Raw genomic sequence first — 24458 nt, forward strand, 5'->3', positions numbered from 1 at the left:
TGATGGAGGTAATAATTATAACGGTATGAGTCTTGCACGGCTGAAATCCTTGAGTATGATCAGAGTAGAACAGCTCAGACAGCTTGAAGTCCCATGATAAAAATGACTTTATTAAACAACAAAATGTTTTATTGACAAAAAAAATACTGATGTCATGAATGTAGGCTATTATCAGCTCTATATCTGCTCCATTACATCATAATGTGTTGATTAAAAAAAGTAATTATGTTATATTTCTCTGTCCAGTTTATACTTTGAGCAGTATAGACTTTAAACTTTTCTTACTCGGAGACAAACATGTACAGTATGATTCAAACTCATACATACAGTATAATCCTTTATGCCACCTTTATAGTATCAGGAGCTAAATCAACCTGCTCATACTACATCACTGTTGCTCGACTTGAGTGCTATCACTAATGACATCACAACTGCCTGAGTGACATCAAAGTTGAGCAATCACGATTGCTTGAGTGACATCACTGACGACATCACAATCGTGACACACGATCGTGACACTGCCCCACTTAGCCAATTTTAACTAACTAGGGATCTCGCGCGCTCGATTCCTAGGCTCGCTCGCCCAGCTGGCCCTGCAGCTTACTGATGTCACAGTGGGTTTTATGACATCACTGATGATGTCACACATCACTGGGATTTACGGGATTTTGATGATGTCACAGTGGGATTTACGACATCACGGATGGCGTCACAGTGGGACAGAGAAACAAACAGGGCCCCAGCTCCCATTTACTGATGATCATGATGATATGACAAGGTTTTGATGGGCTCTATAATGTGGATTTTTGTTAAATCTGACACTGACACACAAGATTGACTCTACTCCCTGAAGATGGCAGTAGCCGAAAATGTTTTATAGTCCAATTAAATCGTTAATCGTTAATTAAAAGTATGCAGTCTTCTTTCCTCGTCGTTATTCTAAATCTGACAGTGCACAAAAAAAGGATAAATAATTCAATTAAATGAATAAATAAAAATGGATCAAAATCAATGTTGCTGCCCATCTTTGACATATACCAGGCTCTGATTAAAAAAAAAACAAGTGCAACTTCAGCCCAGGACCACGTGCGTCATGTACCAGGCAACCTCATGCAACTCAAGCCCATTTGAGGAAACTGCTGTACATCTTTCAACAGCCCAAGTTTGGCATGATGACATCATCACCATTATCCATTCCTGACTAGATGAATGCATGCCTGACCCCAGTCAGGCTGCACGTGGTAAACAAATCACTATGGAAAATAGTGAGTCTTCCATTTAAAGACTCTACACAGACGTCATTACAAAGTAAATAATACCGTTCGGATAGAGAGCTTGTGAAAAACTGTGATGCAATCTACATGGGGTTTACAGTGATGTGTGGTGGCCACCTCAGCGGACTGATCATAAACACGTAAAAAAAAAACTGCAATGACTGAAAAACAACAAAAAACAAAGCCGTGTTTAGGAGGCCAAACGGCATTATTACCTTATTACAAATGTGGGAGAGGGGACTGGGTTCTTTTTTCCGTGTTTCTTCAAGATGATACATAAGAAAAGGTGAATGAAGGTATACACACCAAAGCAGTGGTTTTCAAAGTAGGAGGCCATGCAGTTTCAGGGGAGACTGACAGTGAAAGTGAAAAAATATTACCTTATATAAATGAGATAACATAGAATAGCCCAAATGTGTGAACTGGTTAGAATCTAACTAACCGTTAGATAGTCAAACAGCAATATCAGGATATTTTGGCTCAATTGTTTTGTGTCTATGGGATCAAATAATCATCCAATAACCATCCAGCAATTGAGCGAGGGGGCTCCTTTTTCCAAGCTTTGTCTGGGGGGAGGCCCACAGTCTCATACTTTGAAGACCCCTCCCTGCACCAGAGCAATAACAGAAAGGAAGGGTTTATTCAACATCTTTATTATGAAGTACCTTTTTAAAAGAAATGTACAAGTGGAACCAGCACAGTGACATCTTGGCGTTTACCTTTGAAAAACAAACACCATGAACATGTGGTGCAGGTTTGAAGACACATATGAAATGATAATGTACATATTTACAGCAGAGGATCTATCCAGAACAGAAGTGAGCGAGCACGGTGTTAGCTAAAAATACAACGGGACTGATTGAAAATAAAAACTTACATTAAAAGCATGGATTGGTTCAATAACATATTTAGAATAACATGATAAAGGCACTGTGTTTCACACAAGTTGACGACGCAACAGACATAGTTGTTGGTTTTGTCCATCTCGGAAGAAATAATTATAATAATCACAAGAAACAACTCTTACAATGTTGTCATTCATTCGTCCCTGGGCATTCTTTCTAACAAAACAGATAAAATATACCAGAGGGCCATAGCAGTTTGCAACTAAACATTAGAACAAAATAGATAATTCAACTCATCAGGAAAACATTCCATATAAAGAACATGCTTGGTGATTATTAAAGTATTTTTTTTTGTATAAACAAATACATATCTAAAATTTTAAAATTTCATATTGAAGGCATAATGGGTTGAAGTACTGTAAGGACAAATATGTTTTCCAATCCTATGTTTTCCCTTACTAGGCCAAACCCAGGACAAATTTTATTTGACATTCCTGCAAAGACCTAGGACCTCTTCACCTTCTTGGAGCACAGTCACTCTGAACTATCAATATGGACAAAATGCAAAACAATCAATCTGGCCAAAAGCTGAGGATCAAAAGTCAAGGCAGGCATCATGACATGACCAAGGAAGTGATTCCTTTGACGACAAAGAGGGTGCAAGTAAGAAACCACCCCCGTTAACATTAAAAACTACATTCAGCTTACGTAGCTGGTGTGTTGTCACTGCACTGCCTCTGCTCGGTGCCTTTCGACTTTCTGGCCTTGAGGCCTTTCAGCAGTCTACTGAACTGGTGTGAGCAGTGGAAGAGATTAGCTGTAGAGTTTAAACTGAGCGACACAACATTTGAAAACTTGTGACCCTGCGAGACACCGAAGAGATTTCATTATGCTCAAGCTGAAACATTACATTTGATACTCAAAGACTTGGGACTGGCACAGACAGACACACGCATGTAGGCATACAGAACGCACAATATGTTCTTTGGCTGAGTTCAGGCATACACAAATACAGGCTCTCACACACACTCACACACAAACACTCTTAAGTATAAGCAGATAGTTAACGGCACTGGCCAGGCAGGCAGGCACCTAGACTGAGCTTGGAGTTAAGTACACAGGGTTGTATAGTATAGTAGAAAGGGACAACATACATTAGATTAGGGGAGTGTGGCCAGTGAAAACAAGAGATACTGTGGGGTCAGAGATAGCACGCCTGTGGTGTGCACTACTAGTCTTTTCCATGGGAATTAAAGAATGGCACATAATTGGGCTGGGGAGGAATCCTATATTTAAAATCCATTTTGGAGTAGAACGGCGACACAATTGCACACACAAAAGGTAAACAGTATAAAGTTGGGATGCGGGGATCTGGTATAGAAGGGGGGGGGGGAGAAGAAACCGCGAACAAAAACACAAAATGGCTGCCCTGAAATGACTAACAGCTAGCTTCAAAACATACACAATTATACAACATTAAGTTGAGATATGACAATTTGTAGGCTGCATTAATACGTAATAGTACCTGCCTTGTACATACACAATGCAAATAAAATGAGAACAAGTAGTTAGGATACTTGTCATATCAAAAATACGTAGCTTTGGTAAACAAGTTATGTAGAGAACTGTTGTCATTGAACACAATGATGTGATAAATCACTACATGACATCTAGGAATCAAGGGGTGAGCTGAGTTCCTGTTTTGAGGCTATGAAGTGGACAGGAGGAGAAGCAGGCCGAGTTCCATTCCAAAACCCCTGTGTCCTCTCCCCGTGCCACCAGCTGATGAGGAACAGAGAGAGCGGAAGGCAGCAAGACTCCAGAATGGAACGTGGCCGCGTTCTTTTACTGTCCCGAGCACCGTTTGAAGAGTTTTCCGTGGTAATGTAGCAGCATCGTAATGGTCTGCGGAGGAGGGTCTCCTCCAGAGAGCAGAGGAAGTGGAAGACTAGTTAACCTCTCTCCATCCAGCAATCCCCTAATCCTTTCCCATCCATAGTAGCGGAGGTGGAAGACCGGCTAGACAATTCACTTTTAACAGTCCTTCTCGAATATCCACAGTAGAGACAAAAGACGGGTGAAATAAGTTGTGTTCCATTCCTCCGCTCCTGTCCCATGCGGGCCAAGCCTCTCTATGTAGATTTGATCCAGCATTGACACAGGTATCACTCCATAAAACAACCCCCCTCCTTAATACTTCAAGCCTAGCTTCTAACTTACCTATCCCCCGTCTGACATACATTCCTGCTTCCATCTCTCTACTTTCACTCTTTTTCTCACTCTGCTGAATTTTTATATCCACCCCCCCATTGTTCTTCACTTCCCATCTCCTCTCCGCAAATGATCTTTTTCCCAATTCGGTTTCATCTTCCCGTTTCCTAATTTCAGTCAACCTTCTCCACCTTCCCGATGATCTTCTCCTCGAAGATGGGCAAGATGGCGTCGTCGTCGCGCACCTCCTCGAACACCACGCCGCAATCAAACTCATCGCTCACTTTCTTAAAGTAGAACCTACACACACACAAATGATCAACATGTTAGTCAGATTCTTTGTTTGCCAGCTAAAATTGTCATGCAACATACATGTATCTTTATCAATTTTGAGGCAACCAATGAGACAAAAAAAATCTTCTAAACACGCCATGCATTTCAAGATATATGGGTGGGATTTTCTTACCTGTAGTGGCCCTTTTTGGTAAGCAGCTCCTTGAACTGGCCTAAAGTCACCACGCGACCTTTGACTGATGTTCGGTATGGGATTGGCTCTCCACAGAAGTAGTACGCAACAGTCACGTTCTCGCACAGTTGCCGCTTACCAGACTTATGCCTTAGAGAGAGCAAGTGGCAAGTCAGAACATTCAAATTAGATTCCAATTACACGTGTGTACACACACACACACACACACACACACACACACACACACACACACACACACACACACACACACACACACGGGAGCGGCACATGCACACCTACCTCTGTTTGGCCTGCTGTAGTGCGTTCCTCCTCCTTTCCTCCTCCAGCCTCCTCCTAGCCTCCTCCAGCTGGGTGAGGGGGTTGGGAGCCGGGTTGGGGGGCATGGCTGGGTCCTGGATGAAAGGGTGGGAGGGCTGGACCTGGGTGGATGACGAGCAGGGGATGGGGGAGGAAACCGACGAGGGGTTGTTGCGCAGCTGGGCTGAAACCCAGGGGTGCACGGCCCCGGGACGCTCCACCGAGGTCGGACGTGGCGACTCGTTGGTAGGTCCTGTCCTCCTGGAGCCATTGGTGCTACCGCTGAGAAAACGGGGACGAGACAGAGAAAGAATGTCAGAGCACCTGCCAAAACTGACTAACAAAATATCAGTTACAAAAATATGAAATACCTAATAATAAAAAAATAATTTGCACTTAATTTTTCAGTCTAGGAATTGCTCAGACTCGTATCATAAACTGTTAAAGGAACAGCTCACCCTAAAATCCAAAATACATATATTCCCTCTCACCTGTAGTGATATCTATCCATCTATATTGTTTTGTGTTAGTTGCCTGAGTTTTGGAGATATCGGCCGCAGAGCTTCTGCCTTCTCTCCAATACAATGAAAGTGGATGGCACTTGGCTTGTGGTGCTCAAAGTGCCAAAGAAATACATTTGAAAAACTCAACAGCAATGTCTCTTTTCAGAAATCATGAACCCGTTACTCAAGATAATCCCCGGCCTTGTTATGAGCAGTTTCATGGAGGAACTCTTTTCTTTTGACCGAACTACACCCGCTAGGTGCTAGCTAGTTCCTACATGAGACTGCAAAAGAAAATAGTTCCTACATGAAACTGCAAAAGAAAATAGTTCCTACATGAAACTGCTCACAACAAAATCTGTGCATTATATTGAGTAACCGGGTCATGATTTCTGGAAAGAGACCATGCTGTTGAGTTTTTCAAATGTATTTTTTTGGTGCTTCGAGCACCACAAGCCGAGTGCCATCCAGTTCCATTGTATCCAAGAGAAGGCAGACATCTCTGTGGCCGATATCTCCAAAACTCAGGCAACTATCCCAAAATGATATAGATGGATAAATAGCACTACAGGTGAGAGGAAAAATATGTATTTTGGATTTTAGGATGAGCGGTCCCTTTAAGCGCAAGGTAAAATAAGAACATCTTTTACTATGATAAACCAATGTATTTCTTATTGGACATTGTGTGCGTAAATCACCTATGCGCGCTCTTCTTGTGTCTGAGAGCCTCTCCTTCCATCATCCACTGCAGGATCTTCTGGTTTCTCTCCAGATCCTCCAGCGGCACCTGGGTCTCCAGGCCACGCCCGCTTTCATCAACCTTGCCTGATGTCTCCGTCTTCTTGCAACCTCGCCGTGATAGTGTGCTACCTTTACTACTGCAAAGCAAACACGCACACGTGCACAAACAAGGTCAGCTCATCTAAACACATGAGACAAGCGACAGTGGATGCAGGCCAGTAGCAATTTTGACACATTTGACTTTAGTTCCATGCATAGTTGGATTTTTATTTGTGCAGTTTGAAACTATCCTTACAGTTTCGATAAGTTAAACTAGCATTTTGTCATTTGGATTTTTAAGAAAAAAGTCAAATGTCCTGTTGATTGATATGGTATAATAGTAATAGTAAAGTCAGATTTAAGCACATTATTACAGTACTGTTATCAATGTAATCTCTATCTCTATATATATGATATTGGGATACTTTTGGTCAAGATAACTATGAAATTTGAACGGGACAACATCTACTGTTGCCCTGGCCAATGGAAGCGCACACACTATCCTACCTGTAACCCATGCCATCAAGTGTGCTGGCTCCAGCCCCGTCGGCATAGTTACGACTCCTCCCTGCGTACTGGTTGGCTGGGTCTCCGTTCCATAGGACGTTGGCCTGAGCCCTAGAGTTCGCCTCTTCCTGCCCTTCTCTTCCTCTGTGGTGGTACGGCTGCTTGTGGTGATGCATACCTAGGATAGACATCCATGGGAGATTCATTAGTGCGTGCTGTGGCCATTTCTCCACTCTCTCTACCTTGAACCCTCTCTCTCCATCGTCCTACCTTTGACCGCGGCAGCAGGCAGACTGTGACCTGCGCCCCGGTGGGGAGGGTAGTGGGAGGGGGGGTAGTGAGGCGGGGCGACCCCCCCGTCTGGTGAACGCGACGCTTTGGGGGGAGTGTGTCGGCCCCCTCCTCCTAAGGTGGCGTTGGTTGCCCCCGGCGACTGGCAGCCCGGCGTTTTCATCACCCGCTGTACGTGCTCGTCCAATATAGACTCCGGGTCGTCGTCGTGGGAATCCTCCATGGCGACCAGGCCACCGTAAGTTGCGACTGTTGCCGTGTTAGCAGTGGTCTCTGAGTAGCGGGCACCGTAGAGGGGCGGAAAGGATGAGGGGAGGGGAAGTGGTATGCTATGAGAAGATACGGAGGTTGCCATGGAGACGTCAGCATCATCACCCTCTTCCTCCTGTTTGGAAAGGGAGAGAAAGATTTGATTGGTTAACTAGACGCACACAAACATACACACATAAGGGCTGGGGGGGGGTTGCGCTGAGATGGACGGCGTAGCGCTGCGACACCTATCTTTCGCTTTCACAGTTCTCCCCCAGACCCTGCGGTCGCTGGGTGAGAAACATGCACACACACTCCTATAGAAATATATATTCATAGTATTCTGTTACTTCATCACAATGTTACTTCAATATACTTCATCATCTTGGTAGGACAATAACAGGTGATTGTAATCAATTAACATGTGATTACAATCAAATGACAAAACAGCCAATCTGTAATGAAAATCACCATATTGGTAAGAAATGCATGTGACATCATGGGATACCATGAACAGGCTGTGAGCATGACTAAGGAAGGACCTAGCTCCAGCCACACTGATCCATCAGAAAGGATAGATTTCTATCCGTTGGGCTGTTCTGGAACATCAACTCTATCTATCTATTAGGGCTGTGGCGATTCACTTATCTCCCGATTCGATACTATCACGATTCTTGGGTGCCGATTCGATTTATATTGCGATTCTTAAGTATTGCGATTCTACGATTATTGCGATTCGATATTACGATTTATTGCGATTTTTGTTTATTTTTTTCTTTTATTTTTTCAGTTTGTTTGCTTTTTTACACTAGATTAGAACATGGGAAAAGTTGAATCATACACTAGAGACTGTATATTATATATCATGAGTAGGGCTGGGCGATATAGTTAAAAACAGGGGCGGACTGGGATCATAATTCAGGCCGGGCATTAGATACCAAGCAGGCCAGGCCGATATGGGCCGACGCGCGTGAAATTTGGGCCGTTTGAAGCCAAATTTGGGCCGTTTGAAACCAGATTTGGGCCGTTTGAAGTCCAATTTTACAACGAGATGCACCCACTTTAAGCCTGAAGTGTAATTATTACTTCAGACTAACTAATAAAGTAATAAAACCACTAGTAAACCAGTAGGCGGCATCTGGCCTGCTGTTCAGTGAGTGGCCTGACTGCAAGCACCCAATTTTTTTTTTTTTTTTTTTTTTTTTGCGATTATCGATTCTGGAATAAAAGATCGATTAAAAAAATCGTGACATTAAAAATCGCGATACTTAGGTGAATCGATTTTTTTCCCCCACCCCTACTATCTATCTATCTATCTATCTATCCATCCATCCATCTATCTATCTATCTATCTATCTATCTATCTATCTATCTATCTATCTATCCATCCATCCTCTGATTTGCGGTGACAACTGTGTCCAGAGAGTTCATGTGTCCTGTGTGTTTTCAGCAGGCTAGTGTCTCTGCACAGCTAACTGGCTGCTGGCTCTCATGAGCTGCAGGCTAATGTCTCTGCACAGCTAACTGGCTGCTGGCTCTCATGAGCTGCAGGCTAATGTCTCTGCACAGCTAACTGGCTGCTGGCTCTCATGAGCTGCGCCGGCTACATTGACGCAGACAGTTACAGTATTTAGAAACGATGGCATAATTGGCTGGGGGGCAAGACTACACTCAGGTCACGGTGTTCCTCTCTCTCTCTGCCAAAATATCTCCTTGACGTTCACTCGTTCTGACCAGCCCACTGCTACCGACGTCCCCGGGGTCCTAGGGGACGTCATTTAGGGTGGGGGGGGAATTAAATCATTTTGTAGGTCAAATCAGATATTATTGTAGTTATCTCCAGCTGACTTGATGCACCTTGTGTAAGAATGTCCATATGGAGCGTTAAGTGTTACTTTGAGGACATGGATCGTTTGTAAGCACGGTGGACCATAAGCACGGCTTGCAAAACAGAGGATGGACTTTCTCATCCACTTGTATTTTCACCAAATGCCCTGCGGCCGCCGGTGGCTCCTTTATAATATTTGCCCCTACTGCTCTGCTGTAGCTTATTCTCTGCTCTCAAATCCCCTTTAATTCTCCATTAAATTTAGAGGAGTAAAACTATGGAATGAATTTTTCTATCTAGCTGAAAAACCTTCCCTAAGAATTTAGAAAAAAAGCTCTTAAGGAACTCTTAATTACTTCTGACAATATGTAGAAATCTTTCTTCTTCTGTATCTTGCTCTATTTCTATTTCTTTTGTTATTGTGTATGTTTAAACTTTTGAACTGTTAAATGAGGTGGAGTGCGCCTTATAAGCCCTCTGGGCTTTCTTTGCCTCCTCCTGCACAGTACTCCTGTCTGTATTTTAGCTCTGTAAATATCTCATCTGACTTGTCATTTGAACTGTCATATGCCTTTGTTTTGTTTCTACTGTGCGAATAAATAAAACCTATTTTTTTTTTTTTTTTATCAACTTGTATTCTCAGTGAGCAGAGCTCGTTGCTCAGTTTCACTGCACCCAATATTGAGCTGGTGTAATGACATTAATGTGAGTGTGTGTAGACTAGGCTGGCCAAAACAAATGCGACTGCAGATTACGGTCTTTTGTTTGTGTGTGCCAGATGTGCATTAGGGTAGGAGGAGGATTGGGCTAAAAAATAAACAAACAAAAACACGTGGGCAGCCAAAGGCGTATGATATTTAGGGAAAAGCCCTGGTCAGCTTAAAGGGGCTTTCACACCAGCCTCATTTGATCCAGATTTTTCTGTTTGATCCAAACCAAAGTGACAGGTGTGAAACCTCCCTCAGCCGGACCACGGGCCAGACAAAACTTGGTCCGAGGAAGTGTGTGGATAGTTCGGACTTTCAGACCAGTTACAGGAAGTTTCACCAGGCTATTGTCAGAGGAAAATGAAAGATGAGCCGTGGGAACACATGAGGCGAGGAAGAGAAGAACCATTTTTAATATAAACATGGCCGACGACGCTATAAAAAGGCAAGTGAAAAAAATGCCTATGCTTTAGGGATTTTCGGAGAGGATGAGAGAGAGAGAGAGGAGGGTAGAGCAATGCCATCTGAAGTCTTCAGCTGAAGATAAAGAAATTACTTGCCTTTTTTTTAAAGGGAATGAGCTGTATAAGCTGCACAAACATATTGCCTCGCTCACTGTAAGCAAAAAACACTGCCACACAGACCCAAACTAGTCCTTAATTAATATCCAACGCTGACAGGCAGGCTTTTTGAATGCAGGTACATTCTCTATTAACGGCTGGCATTCTTTGTTCAGTTTTGGATGCCAGTAGCCTATACCGTAGTCATAAAATGACTGATTTGGTTGCGATTTCCAAAGTGGTGTGAGTCTCCGAAAACGCTATGTTTCGAGTGGCAAAGGAGATAGGCTACCTTGTCCCCACTTCCGATACCAACAACAAACCCAGACAAAAATAAATAAATATAATAATAATAATCAAATAAAAAATCACATTCACAATCACAACCATGGACAGTATCACAACACGCCGACGTCAGACGCACGCGCATCTAGAAACCAATCAATGTCAAGTATAGGGAGACGCATCCCACGCAGGTATGTATGTCATGTAAAGTCCTTTGGTTCGCTGGCATAATTGCAGTGCAAACGGAAACCTAACTGGACCAAATGTATATAATGTAAACAAAAACATGAATTTGTTTCGGACCATGGTTCAGACTTTCTATGTGTGAAAACACCCTTAGAAACTAGTATGAATTGAGTGTAATGTTATTTTCAACTATTATATTTTAGAATCCTGTTAGCCTGGCGGGGGGTTCTTTGGGGCTTTACTATAGGGGGAAATCCTGCAATTCATTCACTGAACCATATCAGCAATGCAGATATTAATATAACATAATGCTAACACTGTAAAGTTTGTGTCAATTTGGTGCAAACTTCAGGCATATCATCAAATTTGCCCCATATCATGAGGTCCTTGACATCACACACACACACACACACACACACACACTCTAAACTCACCAGTCGGACTCTCTTCAACCTCTCCTCCAGCCTTTCCTGAGCGTCTCTCTCTCTTAGAACAGTCTCCAGTCTGCTGATGAGCTCAGCTGCAAACCTCTCAGGCTCTACATGGATGTCCTTTGGCATGCGGTACGTGCGCTGTATACACAACAACACCAATTATACAGAGAGAAAACAAATGCCATGAATTCCTGTAAACATCAGTTAATATAGATTATTATGCCAAGTAAATTAAAGCTGCATTCAGCCATGTTTTTGTGTTAAAAATAAGTGTTAAATGGCTTTATATTCTGACAGCAATCACTGAAATAGAGTGTTTGGTCAGTTATTTGAACACAAAAACATCACTGAATGCAGCTTTAACAAATCATCAACGCAAAGTTAAATACATTTGGGAGAAAAAGAAAGAAAGAAGACAAAGCTAAAGAAAACTTCCTTTGCAAGTTTAAATTGAATTTGATAACTAAAAAGGCAACATGCACTCAATGCGACAAAAAGGAGTAGTATTAGTGTGGGCAGACATTAGAGCTGGGCTCGGGCTGAATTTTCGTTGCCGAACCCGACCGAGCCCGTCACATTATTAGCCGAGCCCGGCCGACACCGACAGGTGTCCAATTGATAATCTGTCCGAGCCCGGCCCGAACCCCCTCCCTGATTTTTTCCCCGCATAATTCAGTGAGTCTGTCACGGTGATTAATAGGAAAATAATGAATTTGGCACCATAAAGGCGCACTTACAAGGCTTTAGAAAATTAATAGATAGATGGCACATTGAGGGAGTTTAGTTGGCACCACTGACAGCAAACAGCGCACTCGCAAAATAACACTATAGCCTAATATTAGGCCTAAAGCAACAACAGCAAATAGCGACCAGCCTAACAGCCCTATATAATCCCAAACCAAAATCAGTCCTTGTAATTCAAAGCAGTCAATGATTAATACGTAATGTACAAAGCAAAGCACCAAACAGCCTAATTGATTGATTGATTGACTTTATTAATGGATACAGAGACAACAACAAGATCCAAGGGATAGCATGTAAAAGTGTAAACAGAAAAGATTAATGTTAAATAAAAGGGATAGTTATTTTTTTTAAAGTCTAGTCCTATTTGCTACTTAAAAATGATGATGTTGATTGGTAGAGTTCTTTCTCACCACAATCCATGCTGTTCCTCATAGTAGCTCTGGCAGGTTTGGCAAAAATGAATGCAAGGTCAATGAGGTCACGCTCCTGTATGGACAAGCTGACTGAAGCTCACTGAGATGTCCTCCACAGTCACACAAAGTTAGGGCTGTCCCAAACGATTATTTTCTTATCGATTCGACTAACGATTATTTTTTCGATTAGTCGATTAATCTAGCGATTATTTTCTATTTAATTTTTTTATTATATAACAATAAATTTACCCAAAACAAATAAATAAACAAAAACTTCTCAATTTCAGTATTTTATTTAACCATCTCATTCTCGTTTGGGGAAAAACTCTTCCACACTGCTTTGCTTCCTGAAAAGAGAGAGAGATAAATAATAATATAATACTGTAGGGAGGGACATATTTAAAATTAGTCTAAGTCTAATTTCCATGTCTGTTATTATGATATGATCATATGAATTATTATTATTATTAATATGAATCTTATTATTATATAATAGATAGTGCCTGCCTATTTGTCAGTTGCCTGCTCTCATCACGAAAATACTGGACCACCTGACACATAGATTAAATTGATCATCGTCATGATTCATCACTTTATGTATGAACCCTTTCCCTAAACTGAGGAGGATCAGTATTTTTACAGGACATGGATTTATTTAATCACTGGAGTAATGTGCATTGTGCAGCTAACTCAGCCAAATGTATGTTTGCATCAGTGTGGGGGTAAGGAAATAAATAATACAAACGATTTACAGACTAACAGTCACAGACTGTAACAATGGTCTGTAACGTTAGTTTTGATCTCATCTTACATGGCCGTGAACCCAAACAGAAGAATGTAAAAAGCCGAATAGCACTGTTAAATGATGCACGCAGTAAATTAACGTGAGCAGCAACAGACTAACAATGGTCTGTAACGTTAGTTTAATCAATTTTCTACATGTTAGCCGTGAAAGCAAACGGAAATATGTACGTTAACGTTAAACGGCCGAATAACACCGTTAAATGGTGTAATGTTATGTTCGCTGCGGTGCAGAAATGACTACTTTTTCCGGCCATCGCTGCCATCTTTTTTGTTTTGTGACGTGTCGACGCACGTAGCGTGCGTCGACGTAATTACGTAGTCGACGTCATCGATTACGTCGACTCGCTGGGACAGCCCTACACAAAGTACATCTCAGTGAGCTTCAGTCAGCTTGTCCATACAGGAGCGTGTCCCCATTGACCTTGCATTCATTTTTGCCAAACCTGCCAGAGCTACTATGAGGAACAGCATGGATTGTTCTGAGAAAGAACTCTACCAATCAACATCATCACTTTTAAGTAGCAAATAGGACTAGACTTTAAAAAAAATTAACTATCCCTTTTATTTAACATTCATCTTTTCTGTTTACACTTTTACATGCTATCCCTTGGATCTTGTTGTTGTCTCTGTATCCATTAATAAAGTCAATCAATCAATCAATCAATCAATCTTTGACAAAATGCAAAATGTGCAATTTATGTATTTTTATACAACCTGTGTAGAGAAATCGGCTATAATATATTTAGCATAAATATAATATATTTATGCTCATATAAACCTATATTATAGGTTTCCTGTTGTCTTTACTGCTAAAATATAAATACAGTTGTGTGTGCTGCTGATGTGAGGTTATTTCAATGCTATCCGTTAACTCACAGGTATATGAGGTAGGGGCACACGTCCATTGGCTTTGGCACTTTCATGCATCTCTCTACGATGCTGCTTCCGATATCTATATGGAGGAATACCATCTCTGCACAGACACATACAAACACAAACAATAATGGACCACAACCCTTGTGAGGTGAAGTATTGGTATTAAACATGTTTATATCCACTAACGGTAAACAAATGAATGAATGAAGAGTAGGAGTACATCTGAGTAGGTAGGGTAACAGACTGTGTGTACGTTTACTTACACACTGCTGTCGGTCAATGATAGCGTGTCTGCATCACTTGACATACTCTGTTGCTCACTGTCGTTGGCGCTGGTTGCTGGAGCGCGAGCGTAGCCCATGTTCACGTAGTACGGGTTTACCACCGGCTCTCTCCATGGCCTGAGGGGGAGCAGAGGAATAAATACATGTGCACACAGAATCACATAGGTACATGTATACATTGTCATTTACTCACACACATGCTAGGGTCAGGGCTCCAGACTACCTTTTCCACTGGTAGCACTGTGTGCGACCAACTTTTCCAGTTGGTTGCACAGCACATGATTTGGTCGCACCATTTTTTTGTGAGGGGGGTATTCTTGTATTGTCTTATCCATAACTGGACAATCATGTAATTCAGGTTACAGCTCAAAAAACATGTTTTAGTATCACTGACCAAATCGATATTGAAATTAATCGAATCGGGATTAATCGATTCGGAACCTTGTGAATCGGAATCGAATCGATTCTTGAAATTTGAACCAATACCCAGCCCTATTGATAATGTCATCAGTGACATTGTCAGTGATGTCACATAGTATGCATCTTTTTCCCCGCAGAATTCTGACTTTAATCTGATCATTCTGACTTGAATCTCAAAACACTAACTATTTTAAATAAGAAGAAGATAAATAAAAAGATAAAAGAAAACATCAGGATAAAATATTCAGCTAAACTTTATTTGAGCTGAAAAACTTGTCTGGGTTTGCATTTTGTGCCAGTAATTTGGTGCTTTTTGCGGGGGAAGATGACTCACAAAAGCTTTTTATGCATGCTGCCTGGGGTGAAAAATGCAAAGAAGATGAAACATTTGTTGTTGAACTTTTCACTCCAACCTACTTAAAGCAGGTTTGCAAAGTACCTGTGCTTATTCAGTATCAATTTGTTCAAATCAAAATCCCCTCCAAGTGAGTGAAGTAGATCCATATTGAGGAGTTAAGTCTTGGCCAGCCGGTTCTGCAGGTCGATATGGCCGACTGCATCACGTAGCAAGTGGCGATATGCAACGTGATGCTATGCTGACAGCCTGACATGCTGTGATGTGATTGATGCAATTTGCATGCTCATGGTTCACACGTACATGCTCATGTACAGTATGTATCATATATCATACTCCATAATGACACATAATAACAATATTGTCTCGAACGATATATACCCCCCCCCCCCCCCCCCCCGCGACAATCCAGTAGTAGATGAACAAATTCCGATCACATTTCTGTTTTTTTTTTTTATATGTATTATTTTCCAGGGCTGGAAATAATAATAAATCAATATTTTTGTATATATAAACGTAGGAACCCTGACACACACAGACCTGCACTCCCGGCTGTCCTGCCTTCTCCTGTTGGTTGTGGATCTCTGCGGTGCCGTCTCCATCAGCAGTCTATGAGTCAGCCTACTAGCCGGTGTGTCTCCGCAGTCCTCATCATCTTCCTCGTCCTCCTCTTCCCGCGCTCCTCCTCCACACCTAAGAACACATGATATTAGACCAGTTTTTCCACGTCTGACCTATTCTCTCACTCTGTTGCTTTGTCACTCCCGATGCAAAGCTTCCAGGCAGGGAACAAGTACATCAGGGGTGCCCAATAGGTAGGATTGATAGATCTCGGGCCATCAATAAGTAGCTCGCCAAATAAATGCAAAATGTCTTATTTTTATTTTTAATGCATAAACTAAATCCCACTCATAGCTTAACTCAGTATCTACAGTATTTAACATTATAAAAAAAAAAAAGTAGCTCCCGACTTTTTTTTTTTTTTTTAAGTAGCTCTAATCCTAAAAAAGTTTGGGTACCTCTGAAGTACATTATGACACCAGCGGGGCAACGCCAAGTCCCAAGCTCATCTCTCACCTCCACTCTTCATCCTCCGCAAGCGTGGGCAAGTATCCAGGCACGGGCTTGACCGGTCCCGAAGAAGGGCTCTGATCGCTGGGGTTCGGCTTAGGGCTCTCCCCTCCTGTCCGAGTGTACTCCAGATACAGATCCGACTTGAGGAACAGAGGGTAGGTGTTCTCTTCCATGGTGCCCTGAATCTCCGTCTGAGCCTGGGACACATACACAGGTCATACAGCTGGAGTCAGGGCTGGACACCACTGTCGGAAACGATATCAAATGGTACTTCAAAAATGCTACCATCTCTTTATAAAAGGATATGACTAAACAGCATAATGATTTTAATTTAATAAAGTGTACCATCTCATCAATCACTGAGAGAGAAAATTCACTGCGATGGAGGATGGTTGGGGTTAGGGGCGGGCTCGGCAATATATCGATAATAATATTAAGGCTGGGCGTTAAAACGATAGCAATATATATTGACGTCATCAATACAATAAAAAAAAACAGTTCGATAGAGCGCTTCTCCTCTGCTCCGTGGCTCATACAGGCTTTCATGTACTGTACCTTGTTAATGGAGTGTGCTACGACTGACACGGAAACAGCCAATCATTTAAGACAAACCCCGAGCGTGCACCCGCCCCAGCTCATAAACAGCCAATCATATCCCTCGACAATGGGCAGCGCTAGTGACGTGAAGTGCAGGTGTGGTCTCACTCAGCAGCACACCACCACACGTGTAACAACACCACCAGTGAACAACACAGAAGAAGGAGATGAGTGCGGAGGGACTAGACGTGGAGGAAACTGTCAAAATGGATGCCGAAAGCAGAACACTGTTGTCTGTAAACGTTACATAGAATTCGATGTGAGTGAGTTTCAATTCATGTTAACGTAAACTTCAATTCATGTTAACGTAAATTGACAACGTGTTAACATGTGTTCAACTTCCATATATTAATAACGTTACCGTTACGCAGTCGTGTGCGACCGGGACATTAACGTTACACACCAATTTCACAAATGCGGACGTCTGCAACGGTACTTTGGGGAATGTGGGGCAGCAGCTCATTCACTGAATCGCCTAACATTAACGTTAAACAACCCTGAAATGCACGTTACCATGTTTTTTGTTTGAGAAGGCTGGCAACGCTAGGCTATGTCATCAAAAATAAAACGTCACAATGTCTGTAAATTACTGCTGGCACTCAGAGCGTGTATGTGTGACAAATGACCCGTGTGCCTTGAAAAGAAGGTGGTTCAAAATAAACTGGTTAAATGCAACCTTTTTCTTGTGCGTCCTGTGGCTCACCTGGTAGCACGCGTACCACAGAGGCTCGGCCCTTCACGTGGCCGACGCGGGTTCGAATCCTTTTCTTCTAGTTTCTTTTAATTAATAAAAACGGGGCCATTAAAAATTTTCGATATCGACTGATATGTGTCCTTCCTACACATTTTCAATTTCAAAATTAAATACTTTTCCATACTCACATTTCCAGACTTCTCTGTAGATTTTTTCTGACTATATTTGACATCAGAATACCACTAGATGTTTATTATGTAAATAAATGTTTTTTTAAATCCAACAGTTTTTTTTATTATTATTATTGTTTCTGATTTCCCCCCCATTTTCTCCCCAATTGTACTTGGCCAATTTCCCCCTTGCTGCTCCACCCTCTGCCGATCTGGGGACAGCCGTAGACTAGCACCATGCTTCCTCCGACACATGCGCAGTTTCCGGCCACTTCTTTTAACCTGACGGCGGTGAGCTTCACCAGCAGGACATGGAATGATGTGGGAGGATCACGCTTTTCCCACCAGTTCCCTTCTGCCCTGAACAGGCGCCCCAACTGACCAGAGGAGGCGCTAGTGCAGGGACCAGGACCAGGACCCTTTTGAAATCCAACTGCAGTGTTAATCCAACTGCAGTGGGTACTCAAGTACTCGTTCATAACGTCAATGCTCGAGTAACGTTTCCGCTGTTTGGGTACTCGCCCCACTCCCCACCCCTTTAAAAATGGTCTACGCACGCATCGTCATGTGGATCTGGCAGCATGAACTGCACAGGCGTCAAGTCAGCCAGAATGTACAAGTACATCATCCGCTTTGTTGCTTTCAATATAAAACGCTTATTGTAACGTAACCTTATTTATTTTGAGTAATGTGTTACAGCCACACTTTCACGCCATAGCGCATCACGAGTAGTGATGCCACGGTGTGAACATTTTCACACCGAATGATAAGCACGTGACCAGACCGGTATTACCGGTTACACCGGGAAATGTAAACAATAGGATTGTTAGTTCCTACTAGTGCATGTTGTTCCCGGGAACAATAACAGTGAGACACCAGTCGGGTATCCAAAGCAGCTAGACTAGAGCGAACGTTACGTTATATGTATGTTGATAATACAAGTTTTAAAGTAAGCAAGAGTCTATGCTTTAACCGTCCATTCTGTAGGTTCATAGAGACAAGACGCACGCTGCTGCTGCTGTTTAAAGTACTAACGTTAGCATGGACGCTCACAGTCATACAACACTGGCTGCATCACAACTCATGGCTGCATCTGACTCGAGACAACTTTTCAGACGCCCGTGGAGACAATCTTTCTCAAAAGAAACTAACGTTAGCGACACACCTGGAGACTTTTTCTGACATGGGACTAACAATACCAGCAAGCAGCAGTAAGCAGGCAATGACTGAATGCTGGTAAGTCCTCCCTCACGCTAGCATTGATGCTAAGTTAGCATCGACTTTTCGCTGTGGAAAAAAAGGCACATTTCCAGAGATGGCCCGCAGTGACAACAGTATGCACACGCATGCAGGCTTAGCTAAGGGTCTTACCTACATGTGTATGAGGAGGGCATCATTTGTGTTCCTAAGATGTATAGCGTTAACTAACGTTAGTTGCTGGTCTAACCAGAACAGCGGAGCCACACTGCAGCTGAGAGGGAGCGCTTGTAATTTACACCAGCGTAATTTACACCTAAAAAAAAAGTGCTGCTTCGTTCGTTGAAATACCTTTTTCTCCTCGAGTAACCGAGTACTCGCGTTCATCCCTACAGATTACCCCTGCTCTGGTATTACAATAGTAATCACACAGACCCCCCCCCCCCCCGCCCTGCACGCGTTCATAATTCACCTTATTCACCACGCCCACTTTTTCTCTCTTCCGCATTACCCGCAATTGTATTTGTTCTTCCGGTTCAGCGCTAGTTGGCGGCCAATTCCAAAACAAAACGTCACTATGAATGAAGTTTGGCAACATTCAGCAGCTACACTGCGGCCAACTTCAGTGACATGTTCATAGCGTTACTGCTGCGAGGAACCGATGGCTGTACCCGGTCGGCATTTAACGTTAGTTACAAAAGCACGTCGACGGTGTTTTCTCACTGCCAGTAGCCTACAGTAGGGTTTGACAGACAGCTAGTCCGACCGGCCAGCACAGCCAGCGCTCCCAGTCCTCGCTGCTCGTTAAATATGTCCAAATAGGCATTATTCTGATAAACTGGTCACATATTTGAAATGTTCTCATCTGAAAAAATATTACAATTTTATAACGTGTTTTTTTTTTGGCTTGAAAACAGCTTTTTGGCAAGTCTAAAATTGACTACGGTAGGCGTCATCTACTTCCGTGTCTAAAACGGAAAGACGATTACAAAATGACGTCATGAAGAAGCCTCCTTGTATGGGCAAAGAATAAGATGAATAGGACTTGGGTATTCAAATTGCTTAAAATGCCCATCCCTACTGTTAACATGTGTGTTACATTCTTTCTGACTATATGATGGTGCCAAATAACTGCCAGAAGATTGTAGCTAGGTACTGTAGCTTATACAAATCAATTAAACCCAGACAAGTTCACTGAACAGCATTTTAGTCAAGCTGCAAGTCTAAAATAGTGAGTGCAATGTTATTCAGTTGTTGTCATGTAAATAAATGTAAATAACTATATACCATCAACTAAAGCTGGACCTGAATATTGGACTATCCGGATATTTGAATCGTTCGTTGGGGGATGGATTCGGTTTTCTATTTTGGGATCCGGATATATTCCCCCCCCCCTCCACCAAATGTAGGCACTTGTCGGCTGGTGCTAGGACCCCGGCGTCCCTGACATCAGTAGCAGTGGGCTGGTCTGAATGAGTGAAGTTGGAGGAAGAGGAAATGTTTTGGCAGAGAGAAGAGGCTAAAATTTAACCAAGCTTTGTTGCCTAAACCGAACCAACGGCACGACATGGACATGCGTTTACTTTGCTTTTTAATGGCGGAGGAATGGATAGTGGGCCAAGGGGTCCTCCTGACAAAACATCAACAACATCCAGTAGGACGCAATGAGATGCCTGCTGAAACACACAGGCTAGTAGACACATGAACCTTTTCTGGACGGACGGATTCATCACCACAAATGGCTACAGCACCGTACAGTGGCGCAGTCGGTAGCGCTGTCGCCTCACAGTTAGAGGGTCCTGAGTTCGATTCTCGCCTGGGACACTGTGAGCGCTGTGGTTGTGTTCCCCCCCATATCTTCAGTGCCTACTGCCCAGGTGGGTTATCTCATCATAAGGGCCTTTCTCTCTGTGTGGAGTTTGCATGTTCTCCCCGTACCCCCCAGGGGGTTCCTCCGTATATAACACCCCCCCCCCCCCCCCCCCCCCACTAAAAACATGCAGAAGAATCAGATCGTCATCGTCATCCGACCAGTGACGACAACATCCGAAGTTGGTCCCCGGGCGCTGTACGAGAAAGCGACCACTGCTCCTGGCCTGCCCCTCGGAGGAAAGGACATGCCTGGATGGGTTAAATGCAGAGGACACTTTTCACCGGCCACCGTCAGCATGAGTGTGTTGTGGCCGCATGCATGTGTTGTGGTGTTCGTGTGACAATAAAAGACGGGCTTGTCCGCTACGAGAGAGCGTTAAGTCCTTCCCGAGTGATGCTCACTATAATATATCAGTCATTTACTGTAGGATAACTGCTGTGTGAATTTCACCAGTATCGCCCAGCCCTACTTTAGGTGACATACAGTACTTGGGTCAAACACAATTTTAAGGGTCTACTACTACCAGGATGTGCCATCACAGCAAAAACTACCAAGGGTAAGGAGGATCGCATGGGAGAGAAGTGTTGGTACTAGAAGAGGATCTGAGTGGCCTTTGACTTGATTGTCACTTTGTTATAACACAGCGCTGAAACAAAAGTGTGGGATAGGTTTAAGCTCCCTTACTGTATGTAGTAAGCAATGCAATATGCGAAAATATGTACTGAAGCAGAATTTGTTGGTTCAAGATTAATTCAAGTAAGTTGTGTGTTTGAACTTAGTCTATAGATAGTAGGGGTGTCACGATACACTCAGTTCACGGATACGATACACGATATTGGGTTCACGATAACGATACGATATTTTAACATTTTTTTTCCCCCGATCGATTTGTAAGTTGAGGGGGCATCCTCCACGCTAATTTGAGTAATTTCACCATTTTCATCCTCCGTGTCTGTCACGTCCCTCGTCTGTTCAAACAAAGCAATGAAAAGGAGAGCGAGCATGCAATCAGATGCAGATCAGTGCCACCACGTTCAGCTTCTTTTTCTCACGATATGAGATTTAATCTCAACGATACATATTGACACGTTTTGATATCGCGATATATTGTGGGACGATATATTGTGACATCCCTAATAGATAGCCATACATTTAAATGCACTGCACAGTGTTACTTTCTCATAAGTAGGCTAAACAATAGTGGTGAGTGGCAGTGATTGGGGCGACAACAAAACAGATGTGTTACCTTTCATTTGAATATAAATAAAGGTTTCTGTCAAAGTACATTTTTTGCTGCTCAGCAGTATTGTTTTGAGTTGGTTAATGGTTGGTACCTAAAAGCACTGAATTTCAATACTCAGTCCTGACCCTACAAGACCATTTTTAGGACTGAGATGGGCAAGATACAATCACTATGAAAAATGCACTAGAACTTCAACTGCCTTTGTAATACAATGTGCATCACCCTTTCATTTACAACCTTCATATATCAGTGTTTGCCTCACCTGTTCGAACATGGCAGGGTCTGGATGCGGCCTCACCACACAGTCTCTGATGAAGCTCTTGGTGGCTGGCTTGATCTGCCTGGAGACAATCCCACTTCCATCTACAATGTACTTCCTGTAAATGGCCTTGGCCAGTTTAGCCTTCTTGTCTTGGCCGGTCTTCCGGAACCCCGAGCAGGCGAACCAGAAGTCAAGAAGGTCCGCACACCCTTCCTGGCACAGGAAATTGCGGAACAGCTGGATACCTTCCTGGTCGTCCAGGAGAGAATGAAGCGACTCGGCCCACTTCAGGTAAGGTGGTGTTGGTGAAGCTGAACCCTCAGGTTCATACCCCAAGTCCAGGTCAGGGCGTCGTGGAGTTGCAGACGACGAAGAGGGCGTGTAGCTTGGCAGATCGGCCATTTTAGATGAGGAGGAGGATGGGGGGAAGTAGAGGGGTTGGGAAAGGGGGTTTGGACGGGTGTTAGTTGACTGGACTGGGGGGTCCACATCAGATCCCTCCTCACCAGGGACTGGGGGTCGCGGAGCATCTTCTGTAAAGTGGGTGGGGCCGCCCAGAGAGGCCACAACCCCACCTCGGTACCCAATCCCATGTAATTCTCTGACCACACTCATGTCTCTGATGGCAGAAACCAGAGGTCAGATCTCCCCCTCTAGCAACAACTCTGTTGACAAACAATTCTCCCTAAGATGGGGGGCAAGAAAAAAGACAGTTAGTGGTGATGGGAGACACAAAGGAAGGTGAAAAGAACATAGGTAATAAATTAGATGACAGATATTGTTGATTTGTCTCTACTTTCCCCTCATCTAATTAATATTTCAGTCCATCACCTTTCAGCATAAACAAGAACCAACACAATGAGTATACATTAAAACCCAAGTGGTTGACTGAGATCAATAGAAGTAGAATAAAGTGACTGACCCCTGTAAAGTTATCTATTGCGAGAATGTCAACTTCACATGCCTGCCTCCTACAAGCTAACCCAATTAGTAACGTCAAGTATCTGTTTAGACTGGGTTCGCAGCAAACGACTCTATAAGGCTATGCAAGTAAATTAGGTTAGCAAGCTAAAGTTCGGTAGCAAGTTTTATAGTTTTGCTTACCAGATTGCTAAGTGAGAAGCTAACGCTAGCAGCTGACAAAACAAAAACTGATACTTCATCTAAACCGGAATCATTTTGCTAGCCAACGTTAAGCAGTTAGGATAGCTAGCTAGCACGTAGCAATACCACCACCAGTGGCAGTGCTTTGAAGTGAGAATCTCATTCATCTTGGCCTGCAAAGACGGTGGGGGGATGGGTATAGAAACAAACTCTACAGCCACACACAAGACGGACGGGCCTGCTTGCAGTTACTACAAAAGCACTTAACGCTACACAAGCGGACTTTGTGAATGTATTCATACAAAGCCAACTAGTACGCAAACAATGACAATTGTCGTAACGTCAACCAATCAGTCGATCAGAGATCAAACATAAGAAAGCGAGGGCACGTTTTCCATTCTGCTGGCTGCAGCGGCCAGCTAGCTAGCTAGCTTTGGTGTGTTAGCTAGTTTTGGTTAGCAAGGTACGTTAACGTCCCATGTTTTTCATCAAAGTGTCCGTTCCTACCGTCTCTGAAAGCCCGTTCCCCGTAATTCGCTGCATTGGGGATACTGGCGTGAACTGTGTACTCCAAAACGCAGCATAAGGACAGCTTATTGTTATTAAATATTAACGAAAACAGCCCGTCGTCTTGCCCTTAACTCCCCATGGTGGCTGCTTTCTGTGAGCAATAATACAGAGCGAGAGAATACGTGCGCGCACGCCATGGAGTGCGTGAAGTGAGCGTGTGTGTGGTACGGTCATAGAACTAGAATAGATAGAACGGACTGGTTCAGCGGATTGTCACTAAGCTACACAGTAATTTTCTGATGTCATGGTGTATAGTCTCTAGTAATACCAGCCCTCTAAAATGCATGCATAAGCAAATTCAATGTGCAAGCTATTCGAGAGTGTGTAGCAGACA

At 43.2% G+C, this 24458-nt stretch overlaps 1 pseudogene across 1 annotated transcript; it reads right to left on the reverse strand.

Annotated features, from left to right (window-relative positions):
- Positions 1–1920: 1920 nt before the first annotated feature.
- On the reverse strand, positions 1921–24201 carry LOC310794051 (axin-1-like; annotated as a pseudogene). The gene is made up of 13 exons (XR_014553950.1): positions 24062–24201; positions 22451–23135; positions 16418–16611; positions 15881–16033; positions 14545–14682; positions 14282–14378; positions 11445–11582; positions 7175–7580; positions 6905–7082; positions 6316–6495; positions 5097–5396; positions 4797–4946; positions 1921–4630 (listed from the first exon to the last, which is right to left on the reverse strand). The product of XR_014553950.1 is annotated as an axin-1-like (transcript).
- Between the last annotated feature and the right edge of the window lie 257 nt (positions 24202–24458).

This window comes from Poromitra crassiceps (genome assembly GCF_964638095.1).
Source record: "Poromitra crassiceps genome assembly, chromosome: 19".
In the NCBI taxonomy this organism is placed as follows: Eukaryota; Metazoa; Chordata; class Actinopteri; order Beryciformes; family Melamphaidae; genus Poromitra; species Poromitra crassiceps.